The sequence below is a fragment of the Lissotriton helveticus genome, chromosome 2_2, assembly GCF_964261635.1.
Source record: "Lissotriton helveticus chromosome 2_2, aLisHel1.1, whole genome shotgun sequence".
Lineage (NCBI taxonomy): Eukaryota > Metazoa > Chordata > Amphibia > Caudata > Salamandridae > Lissotriton > Lissotriton helveticus.
The window spans coordinates 480643096-480667661 of NC_136060.1; positions in this window are offsets into that span (position 1 = coordinate 480643096).

Genomic DNA, 24566 nt, shown 5'->3' on the forward strand with positions numbered 1-24566 from the left:
CGAGATTTCGCGACCGAAATCTCGCTTGCCTGTCCCCAAAATGGCAGCCACTCCAGTTCTCTCTTCTGATTGGCCCAGCCGCCTGACTCTGTAATGCTTAGTGGGCTGGATCTGCTCTCGGAGGCTGTCGGGGTGGGCTCCCGTGTTTCTGCTTCTTTTTCTAGCTGATTTCCGCTACTAGCGCATCCAGAATGGGCATCTGTTTTTTTTTTCTGATGGCGCCTCAGTGGACACGCGTCGATCCACGCGTCGATCCGTCTCTTGACCTCATCGCCAGTTGTCGTGTTTATGCTGTTTGCCGGGAGGTACACCAAACACAGCACGCAGGTTAGTCTGGTATATTCCTTTATTTGTATCTCGTGCAGCTGCTCATCAGTATGTCCGTCCTGGTCACTGTCCTTGTCCTTGTCCCTACTTCCTGTCCTCTCACCGGATCTGGTGTCCGGTGACCTGTTCACTCTCCCTGAGGACCCACCGGGTCCTAGCGCCCTATTGTCAGTCGCCCACACTGTCGGGTCACGACATAAATGGTCAGCATTTTGCAAATGACTGACTGCCAGTCAATCGACCTTAGCCCCCATACAGTGCCCTGGGGCCAAACGTTACGTTTAACTCACTCGCATGAGCTAAAATCAACAACAACCTAGTACTTATTAAATGTAAGTGCTGTGGTCACAGTGTTACCGTAGCATTCAGTAGTTTAGCAAGCAAGCATGCATTTTGCCTCCCATCAATATAAATGAACACTGGGACATGTGGTCTGTTTCTGAGATCACAATATTAGTGATGTGCTCAAGCACAGATTAGCATCATTAACGCTGCAAAAAGAGGAATAATACAAGAAGGTAGTAGTGTTCCCAACATGGGAAAGGACCGCACATCAAAAAAGAAAGAGCAGGTATCTAGGAATAAAGTAAATGGTGTGATATGTAAATAGTAGCTGTGAGTACAGCGGGGTGCCAAGTAGGCTGTAAGCACTCGCTACCCAGAAGTGCTGTAAGCAGATTGAAAGAACAATCTGCTGGAAAATTCACAAGAAAATCAGCTGATGCAGCACACCCATAGACAATATAGTGGGTCCTAAACACAACCAAATCTTCAAGGACCAATGTCACTGATGATTAAATAAGCAAATTCCAAGAGTCATTATACAATGCAAAGCATCCAAAGGTTCCAAAGGATGAGATGAACAGTCCACGAAGCTTCACTACTTCAGCTACTTTTAATATTCTTCCAAAACATATCTATACTACTATAATAAAGAGAGAGCCCAAACCTTTGAGGCGCGTAACCTCAGGAACCACAGCACCAATCACAACACCCAATACTGCGTTGGAAAGTGCAGTTGCAGCAGAAGGACATAGGCTATGCAGACGCCCACCATATACATTTAAAAGGTAAAAGAACCGTGCCAGCAAAGTTGTCCCTTGTGGGCGTGTCTGCGTTGTGCTGTGGGCCTGTGCTGGGGGCGAGACAAATGCTGGGGGCGTGTGGTACGTTCCACCATTCATGCCATGTCTCATATCGTGTGCTAATCCCACCCTGCTCCCTTTAAATAACCCTGTACCCCATAATCATAACCCACCCTTACTCCTTAAAATACCCCAACACCCTTAAACACTAACCCATCTTAACCCTATAAATATACCCTGTACCCCAAAACCCAAACCTACCCCTGAACCCTAAAAATACCCCTGTACCCCAAAACCCAAACCTAGCCCTAAACCCTAAAAATAACCCTGTACCCCAAAACCCAAACCTACCCCTGAACCCTAAAATACCCCTGTACCCCAAAACCCAAACCTAGCCCTGAACCCTAAAAATACCCCTGTACCCCAAAACCCAAACGTAGGCCTGAACCCTTAAAATACCCCTGTACCCCAAAACCCAAACCTACCCCTGAACCCTAAAAACTACCCCTATACCCCAAAACCCAAACCTAGCCATGAACCCTAAAAATATCCCTGTACCCCAAAACCCATACCTATCCCTAAACCCTAAAACTACCCCTGTACCCCATAACCCAAAACTATATCTGTACCCTAAAAAATACCCAAACCCCCAAAACATATACCTCAGTACCCCAAAACATATACACCTATACCCATACTTACCTTATCCAAACATTAAAAAAAAACATGCTTTTACCATTCATGCATTTACAACGATTTTCGTTGTAAATGTATGCGTGGTAAAAGTATATAAAATGTAATGCCATGCATTATAATGGCATTGCGGAGTCATGGTACTTTCGTAATGAAAGTATGCAGAGTGATGGTATGCTGAAAGAAAGTTGCGGAGTAATGGGTGTTTACCCTCCCCCGGTAAGTACATTGGTGGCACGGCGGCCCACATCTCCAGCAACATACTCATATTTTTTCACCACCCATTTGAAAAATGCACAGGTCTCTCTCATTGAGGGCCAGCACTGACATACACTTTTAGACACACCTCCCGCCACAAGTTCTAGAATTGCGAACTTTAGAGCTGGGGAGCTACGTTCGAATCTCGGCATCAGCTCAACATCCTGTGATTCCAGGCAAATCGCTTTGTCTCCACGTGCCTACCACAAATGAATGTGTTCCCATTTAATGTAAATTGTGCTAATGCCATGTCATCGAGTTCGCGCTATATAATATTGCAAGGAAAAATAAAGTAGGGAAACTCGAGTTCACACACTACTGAACGCGCACTCTTAAGTGCATCAGCAGTGCACTGTGAATCGGAGCGTTTCACAGGCCTGTCACAGATAAGAAATGCTATCAAAACGAAATCCTACAAAACAATATACTACTGGCCGGCAGCAATTCATACCCGGACAACGTCGGGACGGGCTGCTAGTCCAATATAAAGAACAGCCAACACGTGTTGTGTCTGTACCTGGTACATACAATGACTTTCTCAAGGCTACTGGTTGTTTCTTAACGTTTTCAAAATTCCAATAGATACGACAGAAGAACTGCAAACTCAGTACATAATCTCCACAGTGTAAGAGCTATAATCAGGTTGATCCTTTCTGCTGAAAAAGTGTAGACGCAGTGAGTATGGTCCACACTACAATACGCGCTCCAATATACGTGTTTCAATAAAAACCTTCCAGAACCACGTTAATAAGCAGCTGTAAGGTGTATGGAGTTCCCAATGTACGTCGGTCTGTAATCCAGGCAATACACTCAAGTAAGTTATAAGCAGCTTGCAAAGAACCTCCTGAAGCAATAACCTTCCTTATGGCAGCAAGAGGTCACACAGTAATGGGCAAACCAACCTTAAGAAGTAAGATCCGTCTGTTTAAGCAGGCTCAAAATCCACTGTCCCTGCGCATGATAACGCTGTTTCTGAGATCACATTATTTGTGATGTGCTCAAGCACAGATTAGCATAATTAACGCTGCACAAAGAGGAACAAGCCCTTTTCCTTGTGAAATAGATCCAAACAAACAAACCCGCGAGCGGAGCACGTGAGTGCGCCACAGCGAGACATGTGGTTTGAATTATCGAAACCACATGACAGCCGGTGCTCGTAATAGGCACCAATAGGCCGTGGGTGGAGCAATGCGCCGGCCATTGGCCAATTGTGTGCACTCTTTCATAAAAAGACGCAGGCAAAGGCCAATAGGGTGCCCCTAAGGAAAAAGCACACGCTTGTGCGTGTGCCATTCTTAGGTCAGAAGCTGAAATCCCCATTTTTACCTACTAAATGTCTCGCCTGCGCAAGCAGTACTGTGCACTGCAACGCTAGGAACGGACCTAAAAAACTGAGTAGAAAGGTGACCCCGCTGAGAAAAAACACTGTCATGGAACTAAACATGAAAAGGAAGCATTTAAGCGAGTGGGTATGGTGTAGCGGCTAAAGCGGTTGATATTGAAGCTGGTGAATAAGGTTCGAGTCTAGGTAGGGATGGTCAACATACTGTGATTCTGGCAAAATCACTAAATTCACAGGAGCCTCACAAAAAGACGAGTACATCTGTGACGCAACTAGTGCTCATGTAAAGCGCTCTGATATCTTCGGGTGGAGTGTCCGCTCTATAAATCTAAAAAAAAATAAAAGGTTGTGGGAGTTGGAGGACTGAAATAATGTAAACATGTCTTGAAAAGTAACCAGAAATATCTAAATGTATTCATGAGGTTTTAGAATCCCCTTTATGCGTAGAAAGTTAAACACAAATAATGTGAAAACAAACGTAATGATTGCTTATAAAACTAATCATGTGACATATTTTAAATGTTGTTAAAATCAATACAATAATTCTCTGCAAAATATATGGACCAAATTCTAACAGACATCAATAGGACACAAACAGCGTTAGCCATTAATCCTACCCACCTATAAATAGCCATTAATTGGATAAAAACCGAAATGTCACTAAATGAGCCACAAGAATAAATAGCAAGTATTTGCAATGCATTCGATCTCGCCTTTGAGACCTTATTTATTTATTTATTTTAGTGTTTTATAGAGCGCGAACAAGACATGTGAGGGTATCAGAGCGCTTTACACGGTTTACAGAGGTGAACAAACAAAAAGTCTTAAAGTGCAGAAATATACAAACTGGTTGGAAAGGGGCAGGGGTGCTGGGAACATAGGGGAAAAAATGGGACGCAATTGTATGGTTACAATTATAGTTAGAATCAGTAAAAACAAAAGCCCCACATTTTCTCTGCGGGGTGAATTGGTGATATGTGGAAGAAGCGATAGTCTTAGATTCATCAGGCACACTATGGTGGTTGAGGGCAGGCCTTAGACGAGGAATTTACCCATGTGAAAAGTATTGGCCTCCTTCTTGAAATGTGCTGGAGAAAGAATTCTTCTGATGGCGGGTGGGAAAGAGTTCCAAATTCTTGGTGCTGCCCCGGAGAACGCCCTGTTGTAGGTTCTTTTTTTCTGAAAATGGGCAGGTTGTAGCAAGAGGTTTCTAGTGGACCCGGAGTTCCTGCTTCCTCCAGATACCACTAGTTTCTGTGCCAGATAAGCAGGGGAGTTTGCGTATAGAGCCTTGTGTGTAATGCATGCCAGTTTCAGCTGTATTCTGGCCTCTAGAGGGAGCCAGTTCAGCGCTTTCATATGTGGAGAGATGTGGTTGAATTTCCTAGTGACGGTGAGTAGTCTGGCGTCTGCGTTGAGGCAGGCTTTTAAAGGTGCCAAGGAGATCTTGGGTTATCCCTTGAGGGTGGAACAGCCATATTCCAATCTAGAGATGACTAGTGTTGCCATTTTTAAGTCAGGAGCATTGAAGAAAGGTTTCAGCTTCCAAAGTTAGTTCAGGTGGAATCTGGCTGATTTAGCCGTCGAGTTAATGTGGTCTCGCATGTTCAGGTTACAGTCGAGGAGTATGCCCAGAGATTTGGCAGAGTCCACAATGGTCGGCGGGCAGTTTAAGGCTGTGATGGCCTCGGTCCACATCTGAATCTCCGGGTTGGCTTTTGAAGGGGAGATTAGGAGAAATTCGGTTTTCTTTGCGTTGAGTTTGAGTTGGTTAGAGGCTAGCCATTGGACGGTCAGTTTCAGGGTCTCGTTCAGGGAGAGGATCTCCTTGAGCAATGAAATATTGATGTATATTTGGATGTCGTCCGTGTACATATGGTAAGAGATGTTGGCGATATGAAGAACTTCGGTGAGTGGCTCTAAGTAAAGATTAAAGAGGGTGGGGGACAGGGTTGAACCTTGGGGGACTCCAACCATGACCGGGGTGGGAGCCGATAGGTTGACGTTAATGAGGAATCTCTGAGATCTGTTGTGGAGGAAGGACCTGAACTATTCTAAGACAACGCAATCCAAACCCATCCTGAGTTTAAGGCGTTCGAGTAGTTTTTCATGGTTGACCGTATCTAAGGCGGAGGATAGATCTAAGAGGATTAGAAGTCAGGTTTCGCCTTGGTCTAGGGCTTGGAAGGCATCGTCCACGATGTGGAGCATAGTAGTTTCAGTGCTGTGCTCCGGTCTGAATCCAGAATGGAATTCATCAAGTAGGTGGAAGTTGTTGATGTGCTGACTTAGTTGCTGTGGTACACACTTCTCTAACACTTTGGCTAACAGGGGGATATTGGAGATAGGTCTGAAGTTGTCAGGAGAGGCTGGATCCAGTGATGTTTTTTTTAAAATAGGGAGGACTTGGCCGGCTTCCAAGGGGTCTGGAATCAATCCCTGCTGGAGAGAGGCCTTGATTATTGCAGTCCAGCAAGGAACAATGGATTGGGAGGCAGCAGCGAGGCAGTTGGATGGTAGCGGGTCATTAAAGTGGTTATTTGGGTTTAATGTAGAGAGGATTTTCAAAATGAAGTCTTTGTCATAGTATTCAAAGTCGGTCCAGTGTGCTTGATTTTTAGGTGAGGCCAGTGGGGGGAGGGCGGAAAGGTGGGACAGGTCCGGAAGGGGTTGAGAGTATGTGGCGGTACTGAGTTCAATTCCTAATGCCGTGATTTTATCAGCGAAGAAAGAGGAGAATTCCTCTGAAGATATTAGAGACTTAGGAGACTCTTTCTGTGTTTTAGCCAGTTTATTTGATTGGTGTTTGACCAGTTCAAAGAGCTTGCGGGGTCTATTCTTGGCATTCCCCAATTCCAATCTGAAGTATTCTTTTTTAGAATTGAGGATGTGCTTGTTGTAGGAGTTTCTCGCCTGGTGGAGAAGTTTTAGATGCGTGGCAGAGGGGTGCTGTCTGCAAATTCTTTCACATTGCAGTAGGGATCCCCTCTCCAAGTTTAGGGAACCAGTGAGCCAGGGGTTACTGTCTTTGATTTGTGTTCTTTTTAGTTTTAAAGGGGCATGGTCGTCCAGAATGTTCGATATAGATGCTGAGCAATGTTCATTGAGGTCACTGACCGTAGTTCTATATGCGAGGGGGGGAGGTCAGATTTGCAGCGACCCTCCAGTTTTATAAGGTGAAGGTTCTTAGTGTCTCTGATCCAGCGTTTGGGAATCACCAGTTGCGGTGTCTTTGTCTTGTGGGTCCCAGCTAAAATGAAGGAAATGGCGTGGTGGTCAGACCAGTCACATGGGTCAATGGAGATAAGCTTGACTGAAGATTCCGTAGAAATGATCCAGCCAAGGGTGGTTCTTTTGAGTGGGTTGGCAGGGAGCAGGCCTGAGTCAGGGCTTGATCAGTTAGGAGGTCTTTGATGGCGTTAATGTAGGGATCTTTAGGGTCATTCCAGTGCAGGTTAGAATCACCAAGGAAAATCTCTTTGGCATTGGAGGAAATCTTAATTGTGATGATTTCCAAGAGGTGATCGGTGAAAGAGTCATTCGAACCTGGGGGGTGGTAAAAGATGTACAAGTTACAAAGATGTAATGAGTTGCTGCAAATGGAGAGGGTGAGGTATTCGCAAGAGTCAGTGGTGTCCGCCGTGAGTTCTGTGACAAGGAGGCAGGATCGGTAGATGCAGGCGACGCCTCTCCTTTCCTGCTTGAATGTCTGTCAAGTCAAGCAATGTTGTAGTCAGGAGGGACTAATAAGTCCAGGCAAGGGGAAGAGTATTCAATGAGCCATGATTCGGTTAATATAGCTAGATCTAAATGTTCAGCCATGCAACCTATTATCCTGGGTCATGTGCCTCTTGGGATTGAATTGGTATAAAATTACTACACACTGGGTCATATAGTGTGATTCAGGAATACATGACTGCCTCTGCCGCATGCAGGGGTGGCAAAATAGTGAACATAACCGATGGGTTAAGGGGTCTAGAGGTGCCAAAGGCAAGTGTTAGAACCAAATTCTGTGGTTAAGTATGGTAACTGAGGCCCACAGACAAATTGACTAGAAGATGTGGTTGTAAGAGATCATGGCCATAGCTGCAAATGGAGACAGGAATGTAGACCAAAGAACTAGCTTACCGTCAAGGGTGGGTCCTTGCCCCCTGTCTATTTTGTCTTTATATTAATGATTTAGAAAGCTATATTAATCAATGGCATGTTGACGTTCCAAAGATAGGCACTAGAAATCTTCCGGCATTACTCTATGCCGATGACTGTGTGTTAATGTCCAGAACCAGTGTGAGCTTGCAAAAACTTGTCACCAAATTCAATGATTTTATGACTGATCTGGGTTCAAAAACTAACACGGCCAAGTCATATTGTATTCTGGCTGGCAAATTGCCCCCCCTTTTAAAATCATGTTTTATTAATAATGAAAAGTTGTACTATGTCCCAACTTCTGGGAATCCCTTTTTACCAGAAAAGTACTTAGCATCATTTAGTTGAAACAAGGGTCAGTAGTACATATTTAGAGGTGGGTTTTGGGTTTACAAAGAAATTAGGTTCAAGACCCATCAAATCGATAATGAATATTTACAAAGCTGGCTCGTGTTCTGTAATTTTGTATAGGGCTGGAGTGTGGGGCTTTTGTAACCCAACACGTCTCCAGACATTTTAGAATAACTTTCTTAGACGCCAATTAACAGTTCCAAGCTGTCTTCCCATTATCTTCTGTCATAATGAACTTGGCTTGACGCCCTTAACCCATCGTATACTAATTGCACCAATCTTATTATGGCATTCAGTATGGGCAAAAGTTGAGCCGGCCCTTAATCGCGCAATTATATTGGATTGTTTTTAATTCTATCATATACAGAAGATGCCATGGCTCAAATATATAAAAAAATCAATTGGAGACAGTGGGGTTGGGGGATTGCTTTTACAACCCAGAACATATTGTTAAAATCCCAAAGATTCAGCTGAAAAAAGACCCTTTATGTTTTTTAAAGTTGACCAGGGAGCACCTGGAGTTAGGGAAAAATAGTGTTATGGAATATTTCCCTCTAGTACGCTCCGCAAATGTTGAGCCCTACCTCCCTTTTTATTTTTGCCACGCGACAATGTTTTATCTTATTAGATCCAGGTTTTGCATCGCACACTTTTTGGTTTTCTACCCGCGCAAAGTTTATTGTGATGCTAGACTAGATAGTTGTCCGTGTGACTCTAAATTAATATAGTACACGCTGTTTTTTTGATCACCTGTATACCGAACCGAGGCAGGATTTAATCATCTCCCTATTAAAAAGTGTCGGCCTGCCTTATACCACCCCCAGCTATTAAATGATGAATATTCATGTCTAATGGTTTACAGGTATATTTCTACAGCTGTTCGCTTACGGACTGAGGTTGGGAAATGACTCAAATGTTTTCTGATTTTAACAAACTTTTTGTACATCATGGCTTCATGGTTTTTTGGAATACAGTGTTATTTTAAAGCTGAATATATGTTGTCCTTATGTTGATCTATGGCTGTTGTTCGATGATTTTTATCTTTCCTTTTTATCTGTTAACTAGTGCCATGCTGCTAGTTGTTGGAATATTAATTTAACTTAACACTGTTACTTCGCTGATTATGAATTGCTGTTGTCAAGAAGCCTAACACGGGGGTGCAACTCCACTATCGATTTTACCCGGGGGTGCAGCTCCACTATCGATTTTACTTTAATGTCCTCAGCTCATGCAGAATCCGTGATCACTTGGGAAACAGGCAACGATCTTTTTGGCGATCATTATCCCATATCCTTTTTAGTAAAAAAAAAGGGGGAGTCAAGACTAAACAGAAAGGAAGCAAACTATACACCAAAGGTCAAACTAACTGCCACTAATGGCTATGTCATCAAATGGGAGAAGGTTGAGCCTGTCGGGTTCTTAAAAAATCTAATCACGGCGTCCTTCGAAGACATTTTGATATGTTCGACAGACGACGAAGAGCCTAACAAAGTTATGGCCTCCTTCTCAAACATTCAACTAGCGGTGAAGAACCTTCTACTCAGGGAACGTAGATTAGTTGTAAATAAAGCCCAAGGTGGTTCGATCATAAATGCACTAAAGCATTAACATCCTTAAAAAAGGCTTTACAAAATAAACATAAAAATCAAGATTTAATTCGTCAAGCGAGGAGAGATTTCAAACTAACTATTAACACCAGAAAAACCACCCTAAAGAGGGAGGCCTGGGCGTCACTGCGCAAGGCCTCGGAACAACGAGACAACACGGCTTTCTGGAAAGTGATCAACACCCCATACCTGCAAAGTAGAGTGGAAGACTTTGTAGATGTACCTATTCCAGGGGACATATGGGTGACCCATTTTAAACACCTCTATAGTAGACCGATTGATGGGCTTAGCTCGACCACTCTTAACGACAGTATGATAGGCCCAATCAAACCTGATGACCTAAGTGTTTTTCCCCTAGACATATCCTTTAGTTATCAAGAGGTTATTAAAGCCATCATGGAGAGCTCGTCTGGTAAGGCTCCTGGCCCCGACGGCGTCCCTATCGACGTTTATAAGGCAGAGATGGACTTCTGGGCGCCCCTACTCACGAATGTCTTAAATAAGTCCAATCAACACGGATTCATTCCATCTTGGCACGACGTAATTGTCGTGCCAATATTTAAGAAGGGCAATAGAAACGACCCCATTTGTTACAGGCCAATCTCTCTCCTTGACGCCTTGATGAAGGTGGCCGGCAGAATAATTCTAAATAGGATTCAAAGCTGGGTAGATGAAAATCAGGCTATCTCCAATTTACAGTATGACTTCAGGCCAGGGAAAGGGATGGTGGAACAGTGTTTGAACCTGGCCCTAATCACCGCTAAATACACACAGGCGAGGAGCGGAAAATTATATATCACCTTTATAGATCTAAGTTCCGCCTTCGACTGTGTGGACCATGTGCTCCTATGGAAAACACTGTTCAACCTGGGCATTAATGCTGAAATCCTCACCTTTATTCAAGAACTATACAAAGATGCAGGAGCAAGGGTGAAATTTGGACGCCAGGGGGAACGCTCAGCTAAATTTCCCATTTTAAGGGGGGTCAGACAGGGGTGCATACTAGCCCCCCTGCTGTTCACCATTTACGTTAATTCTATTGGGGAACACTTAAGTGATTTTCAGCGTGACTACCCCTACATAAATGGCTCACCGGTGCCACTACTTCTGTATGCCGATGACGCGGCAATATTGTCGCGGACTAGAATTGGACTACAGCGGGCTGTGGCACATTTTACCACTTTCATGAGGGAAAAGGGCCTAAAAGTAAACATCCCTAAAACCTACACAATGTCCTGTGGTCATGGGCTAAGAAAGGGATCCTGCCCTATATATTTAGAATCACAAAGAATCGAAACAACTGACAGGTTTTGCTACCTAGGTGTTACCTTCGACAGGAGGGGGAGCTGGCAGCCAGCAGTAGCTGCCAGGAAACTAGCCTTCACCCGTTCCATTGGCGCCCTGAACAACTTCTCTGCTAAAATTGGGGGAAAGCCCACGAAGGAACTAATACAGATTTATAAGGCTAAATCTGTTTCTACAGCAACATATGGGGCCGGGTTATGGGGGATAGAAACGTCACAGATGTTACAAAGTTGTGAGAACCAGTTCATCTGCCACTTACTTGGCGTCTCTAAATTCACATCAACATTCATGACTCATATTGAAGTAGGACTCCCCTACATTTGTGACACCATCAAGATTCCACCCCTAATGCTGTGGCATAAGGTCTGGGTGATGGAAGAGACTACTTTCAACAGAGAGGTATTAGCTGATTGTCTCTCACTGGATGGGGCAGTTAATATTAGATGGCTGTCCTACGTAAAAAAAAAATTCACGAAGATAGGCCACCCAGAATTTTTTGACAAACCGTCCAGCATGGAGGGGATATCAAGAAGCGCGCTGAAAAAGATGGCCCTTGACCATCTAATCACTGACAGATGGAACCTAGAGAAAAAGAACCACACAGTTCTCAGGTATCAGGAAATCACCCAATATGAAGGCCTTCAATATTATCTTACCCTGGACCTAAGTCCATATGCTCGCACTCTGATGACCTGTTTGAGATTAGGCACCTTCTTCCGCATGGTCACCTTTCCTACCTGTAATGACTGGTCTTCGGAAATTCAACTGTGCCCATGCGATGATATTTCAACACAATCTAGCATACATTGTGTGTTGTTTTGCACATTCTATAAGAGACCGCGTAGGGCCTTTTTGATACCCGTCTTGAAAGCTTGGGGGATTCGGACCTGCAGATTAGCATACACGAAATTACAGCAACTAGAAGATGTTAATGTTATATACGCAGTCTCAATCTTTTAAAAACTCATTATTAAATTTAGGAACACTATGCAAAGCCCATGAATTTAAACTGTGCTGGTCAAAGTACTGTGCAATGAATCCATTCTTTTTAATTACTCTTTTAACCATAAATATATCCGAAATGTTAACTTACGAACCTTTTTAGCATTCAATTGTCCAAGCTTATTCTCACTATTATGTTTTATTACCTGTTCAAATGTATTTATTGTATCCCTGTGCTTTTATGATTTTATCTTGAAAATCGAATAAAGCTTGTTTTGAATTTGAATATGAATATACATGTCTTATGGTTTACAGGTATATTTCTACAACTGTTCGCTTACGGACTGAGGTTGGGAAATGACTCTTAAATTTTTTTTTGATTTTGACAAACTTTTTGTACATCATGGTTTCATGGTTTTTTGGGATACAGTGTTGTTTTAAAGATGAATATATGTTGTCCTTATGTTGATCTATGGCTGTTGTTCGATGATTTTTATTTTTCCTTTTTATCTGTTAACTAGTGCCATGCTGCTAGTTGTTGGAATATTAATGCAACTTAACACTGTTACTTCGCTGATTATGAATTGCTGTTGTCAAGTAGCCTATTATACATTTTTTTTAAAAATTGTGTTTATTTCGTTTTTTACAAATAACAAAACAAGGGCACACTGTGCCAACATGTAGCCAGTCATTACATGGATCAATCAAAGAGTGTAATATACATCACAGCACTTAATATCTAGTACAGGTTGCAGCACCATACAAGAAGGTTTCCCATATTACTATTTGGGATACATTCCAAGGGACAAGATTAACATTGAATCGCAGAGGCACAACAATCCAGGCACCTCAACCAGCTCTGCTACATAAAGTTGCGTCATCTTTGCCACGTCATTGTACACCTCCCACTTCAGACATATAACAAAGGAGGGGGTACAAATTCAGATCTCAAAGGTTATCAGAAAAGAGTACAACGTATTAACTTATATAGTATTAACCTAGTAATGATTCTTTCTCCACACACCCATCCTCTGGCACCTACTGTTCCGTCGACATCCTTGACCACTCCAAAAATGGCTCCCAGATATTCTTTGGGCGAGATGTGGAGGGCATTTGTTCCCAGAACAGTTTTAACTGAGCGTGGCCATATGTCACATCCCGTAGCCAAGCCTTATTGTCTGGTACTCGCTTCCTACCCCAACAAAATGCTACCTGTCTGCGAGCATACAGCAACAGTAAAGCATGTAATTTGCGTCTGGTGGGTACTGTGTCATGTACGTATCCTAAGATCCCCAGTAACGGAGTCGGTGGGTCCTTTCTACCAACAATCTGATTTACTGCACTAAATATCTCGCTCCAAAACATGTGCAGATTCGAACATTCCCACGCCACATGAAGAAAGGTAGCCTGGTCCTGTCCGCATCTCCAACATCTAGAGTCCTCCCTCAACCCCATGCGATGCAGACTCACTGGCGTCCGGTAATACCTATGTAAGAACTTGAATTGTATCAACCGCAACCGATAATTTGGGGGCAGTTCAGTCAATTGATTACAGCAATATCTCCATTGCTCCTCCGTCACCTGTGGACATAACTCTCCATTCCAAAGTTCCATTGACCTTGGTTGCCATACTGGGTAGTTGGCTTGCATGACTGTGTACAGTCTTGTTATCAATTTTTTGGGTGACTTTGACTTTAATACATTTTCTAGCGGTAGCATCGTCTTGGGAGCGTCAGGGAACTGTGCGTTCAGCGTACGACATGCTGTGCGTAATTGGTGATATAGAAAACTCTCAGCGAACGGCGCCTCATTATCATCAATAGCTATAGGGGGAGGTCTAAAGAGACCCTGCGGATAAAGGTCAGCAAATGTGTGCAGTTTCAGCTTAGCAAGTAGCGTCTTATCAACACCTTTCTCCATACACGCCAGCAGCGGATTGCTTGCTAATAACATTGATGGCGCATATAATGTCACCATACCCGCTCTCTTTTGCAAATCACGCCACATCCAACATAATGTTCCAGCTGTATCCACATCTCCCCTCGGTCGACTGATAGTGCGGTATAATGCCACCCCTAATGGTGTCAGAGCCACAGCATCCCTTTCAACTGCAACATGGGGTTGAAATGGAGTCTCATGTACCCAAAAGTGGAGAAATTGAGCCTGCGTGCATAATGCATATAAATGCATATCCGGAGCCCTGAACCCCCCCTGTCGCAAAGGAAGAGTCAGGAGATCCCAGGAGACCCTGGCCTGCCTTCCCGCCCACTCCAAGCTCAACAACTGCGAACGCAGCAGACTGAAAAAGTGTTTAGTAAGTGGTATCGGCACGTTCACAAACAAATAAAGAAACTTCGGCAATATAACCATTTTAGCCAGCGCTGTTCTACCCGCCACAGATACAGGTAATCGTGACCAGAGAGCCACTTTCCCTTCTAGCCAGGTATAGGCCCTCCCAAAGTTTAGTGTCCAAATATCTTGAAGTTTACGACTCAACCACACCCCCAGGTATTTAACTTCAGTAGCCTCCTATCTAAGGGGGAATTCAGAGCAGACTTCCTTTGTGCCATCAGTCAGTGGGAACACTACAGATTTTGACCAATTTATAGTTATACCTGCAAATCCTCCAAATCTTATAAAATCCCGCAACACTGGGTCAAGGTTCACCTCCGGGTCCAGAATATAGAGCAGAGTTCTTCAATCTGTGGGGCGCGCCACCCCCCAGGGGGGCGCGACACCATTTCAGGGCAGGCGCGCACTCCACACCAAGATCTTCCCTTTGTTGGGGTTTTGCTGTTTCGAGTCGCAAGCCTTCAGCCATTTCAAATGGGATTTTTTATTATTATTGTAGAGCTCCGGTAACAGAGGGTTGGAGGGGGTAGGGAGGGGAAATAGATGCCCGTGCTTTTGTGATGTAAAGAGCTGAGTTAATTGAGTTAAATGTTCCAGGTGAAGTTAATTCTCAGAGCTGAAATGCTTCAGCTGCAGTGGGAGGCAGGGAGTCTCCTGCTAAAAACGATAGCAAGGAAACAGACAGTCCTGAGGTGCATTGTTGGTGAGTGGTGAGTGGTAGTGAGGAAATTCATGGAGGAGGAGAAATGGGGGAGGGGTGCCAAAACAGACCGTTCCACTATATACGACCAGTGCTAGGGCCATCCCTGGCTGGGAGTGTTCGTCCCCCACCCGAAGTCCGGGTCTAGTTGCGCCCCTGTACACAAGAATGGGCATGTCATGCCCCATCAAGGTTTTCTTCCTAAATTACAAAAGGACACATTTACATGCACTGAAATCCAGCCTTTCAGGGGGCCACTTGATAGAGGCAGCTCTGTTTTTGCCCTAATGGCCTGAAATAATTCCTAAACAGATTCTAGTAAATACTGTTTTGTTTCATTTCTTTTTAATGTGATTGATGTGAGAGTCTATTACTATTTGCAGAGAAATGTTTTTGTTTTATGCAACAACCATAAAAAAGTTTATTTTAGATCAAAAGGAGTCCTCACATATGAGAAATTGGAGGATATCACAGATATTATTCGCTGCAAATTTGTGGGCTGCTGCTTTGTTACAACAGTGAAACACTCCTCACTATCTCTGAATATTAGATGTAAACACTTTTAGAATTTCGACCATAGCGCCTGTGCACTGTTAGTAGCCTGGCTAAAGATAGTATGTTAGAGCTGAAAGTGAATCATTTAATCTCAAAGCTCTTCCGAACAGGGGCCCCCAAAATAGTATTGGCCCGAGGCACCCAAAATCCTTAACATGTCCCTGCCACCACAAAGCTTGTCAGACAACATTACTCTGAAGTAAAATAGGCAATATCATTCAATTATTTTCAGTTCTATTTTTTTTAAACACAAGCCCAACGTGTCCTAAACCCCCACTGCTTCAGGCAAGCACCTTATCGTACCACTAAGGAATTCTCAAATAGGTGTTCGTTCAGCGCCATCTCTGTGGACTTTCACCTTTGTCTTCAGATCCATAACTGGTTGTTGGGAAATTATCCCATTATAATGCTGCCTAAAACGTTTGTTAATGGTTTCTAGAGAAGAATTGTTTCTCGTGTACCAACTCTGAGCTAGGGGGTGCTCGAAAAATCTGATAACACTGTCTTCCTTACAGTCAATGTTTTGGCTGAAAATGTCTTGCCTTTCAGTTCGTCGTATTTGTGTGAGATTGGGTTCTCATCACTTGCGGTGCTAAAGACTAAGTGTCATTCAAGACTGGTTGTGGAGCACAACCTGAGGATGGCAGTAGCAAAAATCCATCCACAGATTGACAGTCTATGTGGCTAAAAAACGGCACACCCATCATATTTATTTTGGTGATATTATTAATCTGTCATCCTAGTAATAACAATTTGCACACATTTTATCTTGGAAAATTGTGTTTGGAGCTGTGTAATAAGCCTTTGTCATTTCACCACACCCACTCACAAACCTACAGTTTACTAAACACTCTTATAGTGTTGAACATTATTTGCCGGATATGGCCGTGATAAGCGTGTGGCGGTCGATTATGTAGTGTACCAGATTCCAGAAATTTTCGTGTACCAGATTCCAGAAATTTTCATCAGGTGATGGGGGGGCCCAACATCGAAAAAAATTCCGCCGGGGTGGCTCAACCTACAAAAGTTTGAAGACCTCTGATATAGAGGGTTACATCATCAGCATAAAAAGATATCACCAAGCTGCGCACACTAAATCCTATTCCTCTAGCGGTGTGATGCTGTCATACTCTTGCAGCCAACGGTTCCATAGCTATAGTAAATAATAGCGGTGACAGGGGACAACCTTGTCTCGTACCCCTCGATATGCGGAAAGGACCCGACACCATACCATTGACCCGTACACGTGCCTCAGGTGCTTCATACAGCAATTTTATTCGTTTAAGGAACAGAGGGCTGAAACCCATGCGCTGCATCACCAAAAATAAATATGACCACTCCAAGGAGTCAAACGCCTTAGTGGCATCTAGAAATATCGCCGCAGCCTCAACAGCAGGGTGTAAATAATGTATGACAGAGAACAGCGTTCGCAGATTATGCGACGTCGACCTCCCCGGGATAAAACCTGACAGACAGACAAAACGTCCATCCGGGTCCACATATGAATATGCACATCTCCAATCCAACCCCCTTCTGATCAGAACATCAACCCCCCTTGCATAGTTCGAATATAATGCAGAATATACCTCCCCCCACCGGCTATTTTTAAGCTTCTGAGATGGCTGCGCATTCAAATGCGTTTCCTGTAGGAAACAAATATCTATGGTGTGTCTTACTAAATATGCATGAACTAGCCTTGCTTTCCGACCATCATTCAAACCTCCGACGTTCCAAGTTCCAATATTCAAAGAATGTCCCGTAGACGTCATCCCAACATTACAATCTTACATTCTCGCTCTACCTGTTTGCAACCCGTAACCAGCTGCGCTACTGCGCTATGCATATTTACTGTAATTCGTGGCTTCAACAAAGTACTAACCCAAACCCAACCCCTCCCACCTCCCACACCGACCCCCAATTAGGTTGTAGTATAACCCACTCATGTGTAATCATTATAAACGTCAAAAAGAACAATGGGAACCTTCCCAGGGGGCGAGGGTACACCGGCCTACTCCCCCACTTTCGCAGGGTGACCAGGGGTTACTGCCAGTGCCTACTACTTAGTCCATATATATTTAGCTTATATTTAACACATTTGGTACCGGGGGGGTAGGAGAGCCCACCGGATTCTCAATAGCAAATTACAACATTTCCAGTTATCCATAAAGCAGCGTAATGTAACGAACTAAACAACTACACTTCAACAGCTGAACTTAGTATAGAGAGTTCAAGCGTAAACAGCATTATTACAGTAGTTCAGTCATTATCACGTAGCCTGCCAGCCTGAGATCCCTCTGCAGCTCCTTTCTTCTTAGACCCCTTGCCTGCGACATGTTTGGCAAATTTAAGTGCAGATTTCGCGTCTGTGAAGTCTGTGGGACACCTTCAATTTCGCCGGATATAGCAAAGAGTATGGAATTTGTGCTTGCAATAATAGACGCTTGACAGGTAGGAACTCTCTCCGAACTGCCTGCACCAGCGGGGTAAAATCTGGATAAAAAGATATTGTTTTTCCTTGGTGCGTAACCTGTCCTTTCTCGCGTGCCAGTCGCAGAATCTTGTCTCTATCCCGATAATTCAACAGCTTTACCAGTATGGGGCGCGGTGTACTCCCCACAGGTGGATTCGGACCCAATGTCCGGTGCGCTCTCTCCACAGTAAATACCGCAGATAGGTGTGGGTCAAATAGCTCATGCAACATGTCTGACATGTAGGTTTCCATTTTCAACATTGCTGTCGTCTCCGGTATTCCCGTGACACGTAGGTAGCTCCTCCGAGACCGCGCTTCTAAGTCATCATTTTTGTCCCGTATGATCCCTAGCAGCTTGTCCATGTAGAGGAGTTGTTCCTTTGTTTCTGACTGGAATTTTTGAAATTCCACCTGTCTGTTTTCCAGGCCATCCAGCCTTGTTTCATGTACTGACACTTGTGTTTTCACTACGTCCAAATGCTGCGTCAGCGTGTCCAATTTAGAGTCAATACTTGTCAAGCTAGAGCGCATTTCCAGCAGGAGAGCCTTCACATCTTCATCACCCACTCCAGAATGCATGTCCATATCTGCGCCACCCTGTGCACCTCCGCTCATCTCGTTTTGCCTGGTAGAGCGCCTGGAATCAAACGTGATCTTTGGTTGTTTCAGATCTTGCTTGCCCATAGTTCCCCCAGGTGGGGCCTCGTGCTCCAAGTAATGTTACCAGGAATAGTACCCTATTTCATGTACTCCGTCTCTGCAAAAGGTCCTAGCGTCACCCTCAAACACTGTCACCTGGCGCGGTCGTTCACAGCAAGTAGGTCAGTAGCGGTAGAGAGAGCATCTCCTTGTGCCCTGTATGGTGCACCCAAGTATAGCGGTTTGGCAGTGTATTGTTTTTCCTTGGAGCGTAACCTGTCCTTTCTCGCGTGCCAGTCGCAGAATGGTGTCTTTCTCCCGATAATTCAACAGCTTTACCAGTATGGGGCGCGGTGTACTCCCCACAGGTGGATTCGGACCCAATGTCCAGCGTGCTCTCTCCACAGTAAATACCGCCGGATGGGTGCTCAATGTGACCTCTATTGCCGCTAAATGCATGTGCACAGCCCCAGCATACAATGATTCTGCCGTTGGAAAGATGCGGGAACAAGATGTGAAGGTCAGCGCAGCTTAACAACGCGGAATTGACCACGAAAACGAACTTAGGACACTTGTCGCCGGTAAGCGACCAAAATGGCGGCTCCCAGACGCGACAGCTCTGTGCAGCTTCTGGGCGGAATATCGGTCCTGGAGCAGCGATGAGAAGGATAACGACGCTGTTGGCATTGCGCGATACTGGGGAGAACTACGGGATGTGTGTCCGTAAACTTTACGTGCCCCACATGCACCTTGACTACTATGCGCCTTTAATTGCTCCCGGAGGGCTGACGGACAAGATGGCGACCGGCATTGCTGCTGAAGTACCCTGCAAACTCCGGCGATGAAGGAGGCGTTGTGACCGGGCATGCTGTCCTCCCCCATATGCTCTTCTGTTTTGTTTGTGGTTTTTGCAGGTCCTAGAAAGCACGTTGAAAGCACGATACTGCCTGCTGACCAGCCGAACCGCTTCACTGGGCTTTGTGATACACGATTTGAATTGCGCGCCAAAATGGCGGACGGCATCACCCTCTACGAAGCAGGTACGTCCATCGATACAAAGTGGAGCTGTGCAGCCTGCATGTAAAGATCCTCGGAGTGCGCCTGTGTGGGAACGCTGTTGTTGTGCGCGAGAGGAGGAGGTACGGTGGGGTGCAAGCTGAAACCTTGACCTGCGCCCTGACTGGGGCTTGATAGTGGCACCAGCCTCTCCCTGAAGACAGACAAACCAAAATGTGTTCGGAAACGCATGTTCTTAAAGCCTAAGTTGTACGGCGCTGCCTCATTGTCCTCCTAATTATGGCGAAGTGATGGAGATATACCGCCTCAGCACCTCTGAGAACTGCTTGAGGGGATGCTTCGGTTACGCGCCTGATGCGGAGGCGTACTTACAAAGACACAATACAGCTATCTACTGGTGACCCCCCCCTCCCATCACACAAATGAGACACCAACGCCGGGTACCAGATGACCTATCCTGCGGCATAAGAAGTGCCCAAGAGCGCTGGGGGGTGAAGGGGTGAGCCCAGACGCCACATTCAAAGTGTCACCTGCTGTGACCTCATACAAGCGCCAGCAATTCCTCGCTAGTGCAGTTTGCATGCAACATTAGGAAAATGGGAAAGCCAGAAAAGCAGCAGACAAAGCTGCACTTTTCATCAACAAGTCAAAACAAAAATGCGACGGCGCATTCCGACACCGAACTGGACAATGCACAAGCAGAGGGGGGTGGTATGGAAACGGTTCTGCGAGCCATACAACGCAGCCTTCAAGAGATGAATGCTAAGCTAGATCATCTCACACAAAGAGTGGACAGCATGGCCACCAAACTCAACAAGCATGGAGAATGACTGGTGGAGGCGGAAACCAGGATATCAGCAGTTGAGGATGAATCTAAATCGACCACGCAAAATTGCGCAAAAATGGGGAAGGTACTGGAAGAAATTCACGCCAAGGCGGAGGATTTGGAAGCCAGGTCCCGCCGCAACAATGTACGGATCGCGGGCGTACCGGAATCCACAAATGTGGGCAAGATGGAGACGTATGTGGAGGACCTGTTCACGACCCTATTTGGCAGGGAGGCGTTATCGGCGGTTTTCTTGGTGGAACGCTCTCATCGCTCTCTTGCCCCACGTCCAAAACCGGGAGCGCCGCCACGTCCGATAGTAGCCCGCCTGCTCAATTACAGGGACAGGGACACCGTTTTAAGGTTGGCACGCGAAAAGGGTGAAATACAACATCAAGGTAGCAGCCTGGAATTCTACCCGGACCATACTATGGCGGTGCAGCTCGCAAGAAAAGAAGACAATCCAGCGAAGAAGAAACTACGAGACCTCAGCATTGAATATGCCATGCTCTACCTTGCAAAACTCAAGGTAACCCACGAAGGCCGTTCCACGATACTCCTCACACCGCAAGCTGCACACGAGTATATTAAAAATGTCGCTTGCAGGCGCAAGGAGAGTAGCGGGATAGAACAGCGTCAGGATTCGGACTGAGGAGCCTTTGTTGCCTGCGAGTGAATTGTACTGGTGTCCAGCTATCCTGGTAAGATGGGGCATGACTTTATCTATATTAAGGCTACGTGAGGTATGGCATACATATGAGTATGCAGGTGGTAAGGGCGGGGAGTTAAGACTCTAATGACTACTCCTGCTATCTTGGTGCATTTTGGGCTCATCATCTGAACTGCATTTGCTAGAACTAGTTCTGAGCGGGTGGGTGGTGATGTCTTACCCCCACATGCATCAATGTAGGATTTTGCATTTCTTAAATAGCGAAAATTAAGGAATCGCTATTTAGGAAATGCAAAATCCTATGCATCAAGAAATCCTAAAAGTTTTTAGGATTTCTTAATTTTCGGAAATTGCGATTCCTTAATTGCGAATCGCAATTAAGGAATGGCATTACATTGATTCCTATGGGCCTAGAGGCCCATAGGAATCAATGCCGTTTTGCATTTTTATTTTTTTTGCACTCGCAATTTGTTGATGCATTGCAAGGGTGCAGAGGGGGGTCCAAAGGACCCCCCCCTGCACCCCTGTAATGTATTTTCAAGTGCATGTTTCACACACACATGTTCTAAGGACATGTGTGTCTGTAACATGCAAGTTTAAAAAATGCATATTTTTGCTTTTTTTTAAATTTTCGCAAATTAACACGAGGGTCAACCTTGTGTTAATTTGCACTTCCAATTTCAAAGTTCGCAGTTTTTTTGGTGCATTTTGGGCTCATCATCTGAACTGCATTTGCTAGAACTAGTTCTGAGCGGGTGGGTGGTGATAACCCCCACATGCATCAATGTAGGATTTTGCATTTCTTAAATAGCGAAAATTAAGGAATCGCTATTTAGGAAATGCAAAATCCTATGCATCAAGAAATCCTAAAAGTTTTTAGGATTTCTTAATTTTCGGAAATTGCGATTCCTTAATTGCGAATCGCAATTAAGGAATGGCATTACATTGATTTCTATGGGCCTAGAGGCCCATAGGAATCAATGCCGTTTTGCATTTTTTTTTTTTTTTGCAATCGCAATTTGTTGATGCATTGCAAGGGTGCAGAGGGGGGTCCAAAGGACCCCCCCCTGCACCCCTGTAATGTATTTTCAAGTGCATGTTTCACACACACATGTTCTAAGGACATGTGTGTCTGTAACATGCAAGTTTAAAAAATGCATATTTTTGCTTTTTTTTAAATTTTCGCAAATTAACACGAGGGTCAACCTCGTGTTAATTTGCACTTCCAATTTCAAAATTCGCTGTTTTTTACAAATTGATGCATTGCATTTAAGGAATGGCACAAATGCGATTCCTTAATTGCATTTGCATTTTTAAGAAATGCAAAAAATAGCGAATTGTTTAATGCATCCCAAAAACGTATTTAGGAAGTGCAAACGGCCGAATTTACCGATTCGCACCGTTTGCACCTCCTAAATAGGTTGATGCATGTGGGGGCAAATGCCTTGTGTTGGCTGCATTGCTGTTGCTGCATGATGTGCTGCAACTCGAAATATAACGGCTACCAGTGACTGATGCATGTGAGAGGGACGTGGATTTGGGCCTATGGCACGTCATGCAGTTTGTATTGATCATGTAAGTTAACATTTACTGTACTCCCATTATTGTGCAGCGTGATTTAACTGCATATCTAACATGCTGAACCTGGCCGAGAGATGTGTGATCTGCGCTATGTTACGCTAGCTACCAATGAGCAATGCCATGCTGACTGTACATGAAGAAACAGAACAAAGTGGCTTGCCAGGAAACTTTTGAATCCTAATTCAGACCCACACAGCCCAAAAGTACTGCGTGGCCAGGCTATTTATTTAGCAAAATATTTAATTAGTTTTACATTCAAATTTCAAAATTCAAGAAAACATGTCATCCAAAGAGAAAACACTGTCACAAAACAGCCAAGTCAAATACAAAAACAAACAATTGTGTGCACAATAGGTCCAGAAAATACAAACATGAATACTAAATCATCAAAGAATTACATGACACCAAAATGCAACTTAGAATACAATATATACATATCAAATAGATTGAAATCAAAAAAACATTCAACATATAAAAAGCAAGCCAGTCCTATAAACTGAAACACCAGTGGACAGGCGGAATTAAGGGTGGAACACAACTGCCTGCCTGTCTCACAGAACCTGTGGCTAGGTATTCAGTTTGGTTGCACGCAAGGGCCCACACAGGTGGAATTAGTTTAATCCCTAGCTGCACCCCTCTCTTTTAGCACAGGCTGGCAGGCAGTTGTGTTCCACCCTTAATTCCGCCTGTCCACTGGTGTTTCAGTTTATAGGACCAGGCGGTGGGCTGAGTCGGCGCATGCCTCGAACTACTCTACGTACTCTAGAGGAGTCCTTATACTAGTGAAAAAAGGTGTTCACTTTCATATAGACCAAATCCTCAAAGATGATGAGGGTCGCTATGTAATAGTGGTGGGAACATTGCGTAATCAGCGATTGGCAGTGGTGAACACGTATGGCCCTGATGTCGATGACAGATATACGGGATACCCACCTGCTGTGGGGGGGTGACTTTAATATTACCTTGCGAGATGGGCTGGATAGATCAAGTTACACGGTAGAACACACAAACACGCTCTGGCTGTGCTGCGCGACGCCATCTCGGATCTCCAACTTACTGATCTGTGGAGGGCTAGGTACCCTAATAGAACTGAGGCTACCCATATCACTGCTGCGCACAACAGTTGGTCGCGCATAGACTACTGGCTGGGGACGGGTGACATCTCACTCTGGACCACTGCAATTAAACATCTGCCCCGCACCCTGTCTGATCATAACCCAGTGCTACTGACATTATGCATACCGCATTACTCCCCACCCCCTTTCACTTGGCGATTTAACGCCTCAGCGCTGTTGGACTCAGTTTACACTGACACCCTACATACGGCTATTACGGATTATTTTGCACTCAATTCTCCGACAACTGATGACCCAGGGCTCCCCTGGGTGGCATTCAAGGCCACAATAAGGGGCACGTGCATTAGTACCACTGCTGGTATCCTTAAAGACATCAGACACCAACTCAGTACTCGGGAAACACAACTAGGTGTTCTAGAACAACGGTATGCTGTCACACGAGACTCCACAATACTGGGAGATATAAAAACGATTCTGCTAGAACACCAATCATACGCCAAGGATGAGCTTAAATACCTCTCAAAAAGATACACAGCAAGGGCCTATGGGGAGGGAGGACGCCCGGGGAAAACTCTTGCACACAGAATATGTAATGATCGAGCATCACAGTTCATTCGGACAATC